At 40.5% G+C, this 11,435-nt stretch overlaps 1 pseudogene; it reads left to right on the top strand.

The window, feature by feature from the left end:
- Window positions 1-12: 12 nt before the first annotated feature.
- On the top strand, window positions 13-6,201 carry LOC102907766 (coxsackievirus and adenovirus receptor homolog pseudogene; annotated as a pseudogene).
- The last annotated feature ends 5,234 nt before the right edge of the window (window positions 6,202-11,435 follow it).

Consider the following 11,435-nt stretch of genomic DNA (forward strand, 5'->3'; position numbering starts at 1 on the left):
CGGGGCAGAAGGATGCGCCGGGGCCTCCGCCACTGCTCCCGCGCCCGCCGCGTGCCCGCTCCCAGGGACGGGCTCCCAGGGACCGGCGGGGAGGCCGCAGCCCCGGCCGCCCAGCCACACGCGAGGCCCCGCCGCTACCGCCGCGGCGTTCGCCTGGCTCGCGGACATCACCGCCGCGTTCCTGGCTTTTTGTTTTTTCCTTTTAACATTAGAATCAGATGTCTGCCTTCTGTAATTATTTCCTTTAGCAAGTATCAAAGGCAAGGACCAGCTCCAGACAAAAGCATTCTATCTGAGGTACCTATCAAACACCAAAGGACAAACAGCAGGCAGACAGAACAAGCATTCCAGACTACCTGCTAGACTCCTGAATTAAGGTAAATATACATATGGAGATACTGCCTAGGCCAGGTGGACATTAGGTGCATAGCTTTGTTTCTTGTGCAAATTAAGTTCAGCCGCTCCTTTCTTACCAGGTACATCAAGCTGTGACATAGCTGCCTAGCTATACCCACCCTGCCAGAAAACAGCACAGCTGAGTTACACTGAGGCAGTTAAAGCCCTAAAGAAATACAGGCAGTTTTGTTTACTCATATTTACCTAACCACTTCTAAGAATGTAGTTTGAGCACATAAATTCCCCCTTTCTGATATATTAACTGATTTTAGCTCTTAGTTGACCTCACCTCCTTTAATCACTTCCCTTTTGGATTGCAAATGAATCTGATATCACCACTCTTGGGAGGACCTTGAAAACTTGCTTTGCATTGTAAAAAAGAGTTACTCCTTGTAAGTATATGTAGATGGTTCCCAGAGAGGATGGGTGAATTTTGTCTTGGAAGAATAAAGTGAATGGACTGAAGAGCTTGGTATGCTTAGATTCTTTCCCTCAGATTATAACTTGCTGCTAGTAGTGTCTCTTCTAGAATCCTGGGAAAAGACTATTAGAGGCTGTACCCCAATAGTCTTTAATGTATTTTCTGCCTTTGTTCTTGGTTTTTCTTTCTATCCTCTTTATTCCTTCACAAATATGTACACATTCTTGATTGTTGTAGTATTGTGGTAAGTATAGAAGTCATTATACGTCAATATGTATACTATTTTTTCATAATCCCATTGGTCATTCTGAGTGTTTTCACTCAAAACGAATGTACCTTTGCACTCAGCTTTCCTGTTGTAAATTGTTGGGCATTGTCATTTGATTATATTATTTTATGCTTCATATTTACCATACACATTTTTATTTTGATTACACCATGTTTCCAAGGATAATTTATTTGCTTCTTTACTTATTTAGGGTTTGTTCTTCTTGTTGTTGTTAATTTATGAAAGACTTTTGGTTTATTGGATAAAACATATTATTGATTTTGGGAGGTGGCTCAACACATATTCTTCTTGGCAATATCCTAAGTTCAGATACCAACACTCAAGTTGAAAGGCTCATAATTATCTACTATTCTAGATGCTGTATATATGTGGAAAGTATTTTCTCTCATGCACAAATATATGCAAAAGTGCAATAAACTTGTTCTCAAAATGCATGTGAATCATAAAGCAATTATAGCAAAACAAGTTGATTTAATGTACACTGATTAATTAAAATCTGTTATCTTTCATTTTGTTTTAAAAAGTTTTCATTTCCTCACTCTGATGACTTACCAGCAATCTTAAATGATAGCACACAAAATGGTGTCTAAGTGTTCCTAACAGACATTCATTTCTTTATCATAAGAGAAAGAGATCCTTTTAGTTGTCAAAACTATTTTCTATTGTCTATTGACCACTATATGTGAGGTCTAGCATGTATGTGCACTCATACATCAAAAACAAAAACTCATCATACCTCTCTTTCTCTCACACACACAAATATACAAACAACATACACATAACACAATCACACATAAATAAACACACACTACTCAAACACAAAGGCATGCAAACACAAACAATGCACACAAACACAAATATACACATACACACAAATACACGCACAAACGTAGACACAGAAACATATACACAAACACAGACACACATTACATAAACCACACACATCACATAAACACTTACATACCAATACACATAAATCACACAAGAGACACATACAAACACACGCACACACATATACCCACAAAGAAACTTTCCAAAACAATATTAGTGTATATATATATATATATATATATATATATATATATATATATATATATATATTAAAGACTATATATATATATGAATACTTAGGATATATGTCAAATAAATTTACACAGGGCTGGATTGTTTCCTTCAATATCTTCTTATTATTTGTATGACATCATAGCATGTTCTGAAAAGTTCTGTCCAATAGCTGGAGTTTTCTCCATTCCTGCCTGGCCCACAGCCACTCAGATCCAAATAAACACACAGACACTTATATTATTTAAACTGTTTGACCTAATGGCTCAGGCTTCTTGCTATATAGATCTTACACTTAAATTAACCCATAATTCTTATTTATGTTTAGCCACATAGCTTGGTACATTTTCCCAGTTCTGCCCTTACATCTTGCTTCCCATGGTGGCGGTGGCTGGCAGCATCTGGCAGCATCTCCTGATTCAGCCTTCCACTTCCCAGAATTCTCCTCTCTCTTTATCCCACCTATACTTCCTGCCTGGCTACTGGCCAATCAGCATTTTATTTATCAATCAATCATAGCAACACATTCACAGCATACTTTATCCAAAACACTTCTCCCCCTTTTTTTTTTCCAAAAAGGAAGGCTTTAACTTTAACATAGTAAAATTACATATAACAAAACAATTATCAAGCAAGAATTACAGTTACAATATCTAGTCTATTTATAATATCTAGTCTATTTGTATTTGTCAAAATTAAAGAAGATATCCTATCTATCCTATATTTGTGAGTCTAAAGTTTGTTACCATTCTCCATTTACCAGATTTCTTTTTAATAACAAATACAGGGGAATTCCAAGGGCTGGTTGATTTTTCAATATGCTGAGCATTTAACTGCTCTTTTACCAGCTCTTCTAAAGCCTGGAGTTTCTCTGTTGTTAAAGGCCATTGCTGAACCCATACAGGCTTGCCTGTTAACCATTTTAAAGGTAGAGCTGTTGGTGTCTTTGGAAGATCATCAGTTGTTGTGCCCTGTTCTTGTACAATCTGGATGGCTGGTGACCACTCATTAGAATAATACCTTCTAATATTTCTCTCAGAAGCATGTGTTAGTTTATAATTTGTTTCTAAGGCTGGAGGAATGTTAATCTGAGTATTCCATTGTTGCAATAGATCATGGCCCCTTAAATTCATAGCTATGTTAGGCACATGTGGCTTTAATTTTTCTCGCTGTCCTTCTGGACCTATACTTTCAAGCCATCTTGCACTCTGTTTCACTTGAGATAATGTTCCAATCCCTAACAACTGAACGTTTACCTCCTGAAGAGGCCACGTTGGATACCAAAATTCTGGTGTAATTATGGTCACGTCTGTACCCATGTCTACTAAACCAGACAACAAAACATCATTTATTCTTATTGTTAATTTTGGTCTTTGTTTATTTATAGAAGTTTGCCCCAAAATTTGCTTTATGGCTTCTCCTGATTTTTCTATTCTCTCTGCCTCAGCTGTTCTATCACCCCAAGCAGCCTGATTTATTCTAATAGGCATTTTGTTATTCAATTGCTCTGAGTGGTGCTCTTACTGTGCTTTGTGCTCTTGTGCAGGGTTGTGGATGTCACCAGAGGTTTGAGTATCACTACTTCTGAACAGAGTATTGAAAAAGCTGAAGGGGAAACTGCTTATCTACCATGCAAGTTTACACTGAGTCCTGGAGATGATGGACTACTGGACATTGAGTGGCTACTATCCCCATCTGATAACCAGAGTTGGATAAAGTGATTATTTTGTATTCTGGAGACAAAATTTATGAAAACTACTACCCATATCTGAAAGGATGAGTATATTTTACAAGCAATGATGTCCAGTCTGGTGACACTTTTATAAATGTAATGAATCTGCAATTATTGGATATTGACACACATCAGTGCAAAGTGAAGAAAGCTCCTGGGGTGGCAAATAAGAAAGTCCTGCTGACAGTTCTTATTAAGCCTTCAGGTACAAGATGTTTCATGAATGGATCAGAAGAGATTGAAAATGACTTCAAACTAAAATATGAACCAAAAGAAGTTTCCTTTCCACTGCGGTATGAATGGCAAAAATCATCAGACTCCCAGAAAATGCCTACTCTGTGGTTAGCAGAAATGACTTCACCTGTTATATCTGTGAAAAATGCCAGTTCTGAGTATTCTGGAACATACATTTGCACAGTCCAAAATAGAGTGGGCTCTGACCAGTGTATGCTACATCTGGATGTTGTCCCTTCTTCAAATCGAGCCAGAACGATTACAGGAGCTATCATAGGAATGCTGTTTGCTCTTGTGTTCATTGGTGCCATCCTCTTTTGCTGTCATAGAAAATGCAGAGAAGTATGGAAAGGAAGTTCATCATGATATCAGGGAAGATGTGCCACTTCCGAAGAGCCAGACACCCACTGCCAGGAGCCACATTGACAGCAACCACTCCTCCCTAGGATCCATGTCCCCTTTCAACATGGAAGGGTATTCCAAGACTCAGTATAATCAAGTGCCCAGTGAAGACTTTGAACACGCTCCTCAGAGTCCAACTCTGGCGCTCACTAAGGTAGCTGCCCCTAATCTTAGTCAAATGGGAGTGGTTTCTGTGATGATTCTAGCACAAAGCAAGGATGGGTCTATAGTCTAGAACTCTACATCTCCATTTTCTGTTTTCCATGGTTTGTTTCTTCTCTTTATATATCAAAATTTATTCTAGTCTAAATTTTGTTAACAGCAGCCCATATATATACACATATGAAAAAGTTAATACGAAACTAAGAAACATGCTCCACAGATTTCTGATTGTAGTGAAACAGTAAAGACTTAATAGTAATGGCATTGATTATGGTGGTATTTTATTTGTACTGAAATGTGATTTTAATTGTATGTTAACAAATAAAGTTGCCCGGGGGTCAAAGCTATTAGAGCCATAGCAAGAGCATGGCAGTGGTGGTGCACACCTTTAATCCCAACACTTGGTAGGCAGAGCTAGGTAGATCTCTGTGTGTTCAAGGATACAGCCAGCATTGGAGACACACGCCTTTAATCTCAATACCATAGAAGACCTGGAAGTCTCTACAGACAGGCAGTGACAAGGCAATCATGTGTTTGGTTTTACAACCAATGAGAAGGCAGAACAGAAAGACTATATAAAGACAAACACACAGGAAGTAGGTCTCTTTTGGAGAGGTCTCTTGGCTGAAGAGGCTAGCTGCAGGGTAAGGCTCTTATCTCTGATCTCTTGGCTTTCTCCTTTGCATTGGTTCTGTGTTTCTTATTTAATAAGATGGTTGGTTACATCTACAATTGATCTCTGGAGAAGATGAGTTTTCTTAACAGGCTGATTTCAATGGGCATCTGAATAATAATGCTTAAAAAAGATATGGCACTTTGAATATGTAATAAGTGAAGAAATTTGTGAATTTATAGACATACCAAATTGATACTTGAATCATCTGAAAATGGTACTTAGTGGTTTCTAACATTATTTTAAGGATGTCTGTCTTAGTTATAAACAATAGTATCCCCTAAATTTAAGAAACATCCATGGGCTGGGTGGTGGTGGCACACTCCTTTAATCCCAGCACTCGGGAGGCAGAGGCAGGTGGATCTCTGTGAGTTCGAGGCCAGCCTGGTCTACAAATTCCAGGAAAGGCTCAAAGCTACACAGAGAAACCCTGTCTCAACCCTCCCCCCCCAAAAAAAAAGAAAGAAAAGAAACATCCATGGAAAAAAATGACTGAATGTTTGAATTTGTTTTTATAATCTCTCTGGAGAAGTGACAGTGGTGAGGTGGTAAGATAGGGTAGTCAGGGCTCTCTGATCTCTTTGGCTATTACATCTGTGTTTGGATCTATGTTTCTTACTTACTAAGACTGTTTAGAATTTTGTCTATACTGTCCTCATAGAACTAGTCTTTTCTGGTAGCCATAAAATAAAGATTTGCAAAGTATGATACTTGGAATACTGTGGCTACTTTGAGGAGAGGATGCATAAAATATTTTTGCATGTAGTATTAGTGGTTTATAAGAATAATTTTGAATATTTATCAGTACCATATAAGGCTGCAACTATAAAGTGATGGAAACAGATGCAGAGATCCACAGGTAAACACCAGGCTAACCTGGAGTCTAGTCAAAGACAGGGAGGAGGGATTATATGATGATGCCCATGTGTCCTGTTGCCTCTGAAGGCAGGGAATGTAGGGATGCACAGAACAGGAGTTGCCCATAACTATATATCAACATGTAAAAGATTAAAAAATAGATTAATATCTATTATCATGCACAAAACTCAAATGCAAGTGGATCAAAAACCTTAACATAAATCCATCTACACTGAAACCGATAGAGGAGAAGGTAGGAAGTAGCCTGGAAAGCATTGGCACAGGAGACCACCAGTAGCACAGACACTGAGAGCAACAAATAATAAATGGGACCTCCTGAAAATGAGAAGCTTCTGTAAGGTATAGGACACAGTAAACAAGACAAAATGACAGCCTACAGAAAGGGAAAAGATCTTTACCAACCCCACATCTGACAGAGGACTGACCTCCAAAATATATAAAGAACTCAAGAAACTAGACAGCCAAATACTAAACAATCCAATTTAAAAATGGGCTACAGATCTAAACAGAGAATTCTCAACAGAAGAATCTCAAATGGCTGAAAAGACACTAAGGAATTGCTCAACATTCTTAGTCATCAGGGAAATGCAAGTCAAAATGATGCTGAGATACCATCTTACACCTGTCAGAATGGCTAAGATCAAAAACACTTGTAGCTAGAGTTTTCCTGCCTTGCCCACAGTCAGGACAAATCTCTATCACCTGCCAGTCCCACAGCCACTCAGACCTGATCAAGTAAACACAGAGACTTATATTGCTTACAAACTGTATGGCCATGGCAGGCTTCTTGCTAACTGTTCTTATAGCTTAAATTAATCCATTTCCATAAATCTATACCTTGCCACGTGGCTCATGGCTTACCGGCAACTTCACATGCTGCTTGTCCTGGTGGCAGCTGGCAGTGACTCCTTCTGCCTTCCTGTTCTTTCTTTTCTCCTCTCTGTTAGTCCCGCCTATACTTCCTGCCTAGCCACTGGCCAGTCAGTGTTTTATTTATTGACCAATCAGAGCAACACATTTGCCATACAGAACATCCCACAGCAAACACTAATGACAGCTTATGTTGTAGAAGATGTGGAACAAGGGGAACACTCCTACACTTTTGGTGGGAGTGCAAACTTGTACAGCCACTTTGGAAATCAGTGTGGTGGTTTTTCAGAAAATTGGGAATCAATCTACCTCAAGACCCAATGATACCACTCTTGGGCATATACTCAAGGGATGCTTAACCAAAAGTACACTTGCTCAATTATGTTCATAGAAGCATTATTCATAATAGCCAGAACCTGGAAGCAACCTAGATGGCTCTCCACCAAAGAATGGATAAACAAAATGTGGTACATATACACAATGGAGTATTACTCACCTGTAAAAAACAATGACATTATGAAATTTGCAGGATGGAACTAGAAAATATCATCCTGAGTGAGTTAACCCAGACTCAGAAAGACAAACATGGTATGTACTCACTCATGAGTGGATACTAGAGGTAAAGCAAAAGATAATCAGAATACAACCCACAGCTCCAGAGAAGCAAGGAAACAAAGAGGGCCCTAAGAGGATGTACAGATCACCTTGGGAAGGGAAACAGAGGAGATCCCCATGAGTAAACTGGGGGATGAGGGGAGCAATAAAGATGACAGAATTGGGCATGAGAACATGAGAGAACTAGATGGTCAAGTTGGTGGAGGAATGGAGTGGTAGACCAATGAAAGAGATATCTTGATAGAGGGAGACATATTGAGGGAAGGGAGAAGCCTAGTGCTAGGGAAATTCCCAGGAACCCACAAGGATAACCCCAGATTAGATGACTAACAATAGTGGTGAGGGTGACTGAACTGGTCTACTCTGGTAATCAGATTGCAAGTTCCAGAAGTCCAGTCAAAGAGAGAGAAGAGGGATTTTATGAGCAAGGGGGTGGGGCACGTCAAGATCATGATGGGGAGATCTGCAGAGAGAACTAAACCAAGCTCAAAGGAATTCACAAACCTTAGACTGACAGTTATGGAACATGCATGGGACTAGACTAGGTCCTCTGCATATGGGAGACAGTTGTGTAGCTTGGTCTGTTTGAGGGGTCCCTAACAGTGTGTTCAGTATCTATCCCTGGACAAACAGTAGCATGAGCTGGTTTCTGAATCCCATTACCTATGGTTGGACACATTGCTCTCAGTTGATGCATCGAGAGGTGCTTGGTCCTGCCTCAACTGAATGTACCAGACTTAGCTGGCCCCCATGGGAGAACTTACCCTGTTGGAGGAGGGGGAGGTGGGGTGGAGGGAGTGGGAGGAAGGATGAGAGGAGAATCTGTGGTTGGTATGTAAAATGAATAATAAAATTATTATGATGGGGAGGTCTGCAGAGATGGCTGAACCAAGCTCGTTGGAACTCAAGCAGGAGTGGGAGGAGGGATGAAAGGGGGATCTGTGGTTGGTATGTAAAATGAATAAATTTTAAATTAAAAAAAAATAATAGGCCTTGCCCCCTCACTAGCTGCCACACTAGGGAGAACTGGCCCTACCCCTCACCAGATGCAACACTCTGGAGAGTGGGTCCTACACCTCACCTGGGCAGCACAATACACTGACCCTGTTTGCAGGACCATGGGCAAGCTGTCTCTGAGGACACGATAATGGGAGATCTTACTTCACCCACTCCTTTCCCTTGTGGTGGTGAGGGTGAGGGAAGGATCCCTTCCCTCCTTTGACCTGTAGCAGTCAAGGGAGCTGAACTACCCTCTTAGCAGATGCAGAACTTGTGAAAGCAGGCCTTGCATGTCTCCTAGGTAGCACAGTAGAGCTGGTCCTGTTGATGTGAGCCTGGGTGAGCTGGACCCCAGAACATAAGCATAGGAGATCTGGCCCCACCATTAATCTTCCAAAAGGTATTGTGAGCAAGGAAGAGATGTCTGCCTTCCCCTCACTGCTTGTGGCAGTTGGGAGAGCTGACCCTGAGGCCATGAGAGCAGGAGAGCTATCTGCCCCTCACCAGCTGCAGTACTCAGGTGAGTGGCCCTTTTACTTTGCCTGGGCAACACAGTAGAGTTGGCTCTGGTGGTGAAGGTATGGGCTAGCCAACCCTCAGAGCATGAAAGCAGAACTGCCCCCTTCTCCTTGCCCCTTGATTCATAGGGTGAACTAACCAGGCAATGGTGGAGAACTTACCCTGATAGTAAGGATGGGGGACACCTAGCCCACCAACTGAACAACCCTGCTGTTACCAAGGCCCAGAACCAAGGCTATGAGTTGACCTGCCCCAATATCCACCCCATCTATGATCTGATGAAGAATGTGAAGGAGCTGGTCTTACAGATCCAAAGTTGTAGGATCTCCATGACATGGGACAGGATATCCAAGTGGAGTCTCAGTGAAGGCTCAATATCTACAGTGTAGCAGGAACTAGAGGCTTGAACCAGATATAGAGACCCACAGAGGTTTCCTAGTGAGAACTTACTCAGGGTCCTAGAATCTGAGCTTGCTTTATCCAACAGGGCTGCATAAGGGTGTGATTTGACCACAGGCATGGTTATCAGGTCTTTGGAAGGGTCTGCACTTGGCTGTGCAGTATGCTTTAATCTAGCAAGGGGGAGGTCTTTTCCCCACCCCTCGGGATTGTTATAAAAAGTCTTTTTGAAGAGACAGAAGGGGCCAGTGGATTTTGATCCAGGTCCTCCAAAAGCTATCCTATGTTTCTGTCTGTCTCCTCTCCACTATCTTTCTATCTAAAGGTTTCTTATTCCTCTCTCCTCCCCATAAGAAGCCTTTAAAAGGTGGGAGCTGGCCTCCCACAACCAGACCAATGACTCTACAGTAAACACTTGCAAGTAAAGATGTATGGATGAAAGCATGTACTGCATGCCTCACTGTGTCACAGTACATCATCCATGAGATTTCCCTCTCTTTTTGTTCTTTTCTCTTAAATTTTATTTTATTTTGGAGGGCAAGTTGCAAAGGTAGAGATCTGGTATGAAAGGACTATGAGATTAATGGGATAGAGATTCATGTAAAAGACACAAATAATAAATATTTTTTTAATCACAGAAGGAGCAAGTGAGGGAGAAGGGGGAAAGAAGATAGGCTGGCCACCACTCACAAACTCTAACACTGTAAAAATAAAAATAATTTGTGTCTACAGAAAAACAAACAAAGAAAACAAAGGCAGATGATACCAAGATTAGGAGTTTTTTGGGGGGTTGATGTTTCAGTTCACTCTGGCCTGAAAGAAGGTCACAAAGGAAGCTGCTTGCATTGTCCTGCACCAGGATCTGAATACAGTCAAAACCTTCCTGGATGGCAATCCAATCATCAAGCCTGGGGCCTTTGGGTTAGCTAGGATATTCAAAGATGATATGAGTTTTAACGAATCATCAGTTATGGCATATCTTATTACATGTCTTTTAAACAAATGAGCCCTATAAAAATTAAAAAGAAAGATTATATATGGAATATTGGATTATATTAACAGAGATCTGTGTGAGAACACAAAAATGAGGAGGAACCAGGCAAATTCCTCTTTGATAAGATGAAGATCTTGAACTAACTTTTGTTTGTTGGGGACTTTTCTAACATCAAGCTTAGAGCATTAAATAGGCTAGAACATTCAAGTAGCCATTTTAGCCTATTTGTTTTTAGGGTTTTTAAAATAGTCCATCTGCAACTTTAGGTCTGAGAAGATATTGTTACAGATGGAAAAAGTTAGTAGAGTCTTTAAGATGTATGGCTACAGTAGGAGCTTCTGTACTTATACTTCCTATCATATCATTCTCTGTCTACACTTAGACATGGGAGAGGAGCCTTTATCAGATTGGCCCTCAGAGCTGCTACCAACTCTCCAATGTGCTTGTTCTTTCTTCATTCCATGTCCTCATCTCATCTAAAAGAAAGACAAAATTTTTAGCCCTGGCATAGTCATCCAGCATTTTTATTGGACCAGTTGCTAGTTTATGGAGGTTTCTGTGAATGTCTGAAGCTGACTGTGGTAAGAGCATGTCCTACAGGAGAGCTTCTTCCTCCTATTAGTCTAACATCACATCAGTTTGTCTGAATAGAAGGGGAAAAATTATACTCTCCTTAAAAAGATACTACAATCCTAACTGCATATTCACCAAACACAGAAACACTGTATGTATTACATAAAACAAACAGTGTTAGATTAAAGCTACAGAACAATGTCAACAAAATGATAA

This window comes from Peromyscus maniculatus, chromosome 23, assembly GCF_049852395.1.
Source record: "Peromyscus maniculatus bairdii isolate BWxNUB_F1_BW_parent chromosome 23, HU_Pman_BW_mat_3.1, whole genome shotgun sequence".
NCBI lineage: Eukaryota > Metazoa > Chordata > Mammalia > Rodentia > Cricetidae > Peromyscus > Peromyscus maniculatus.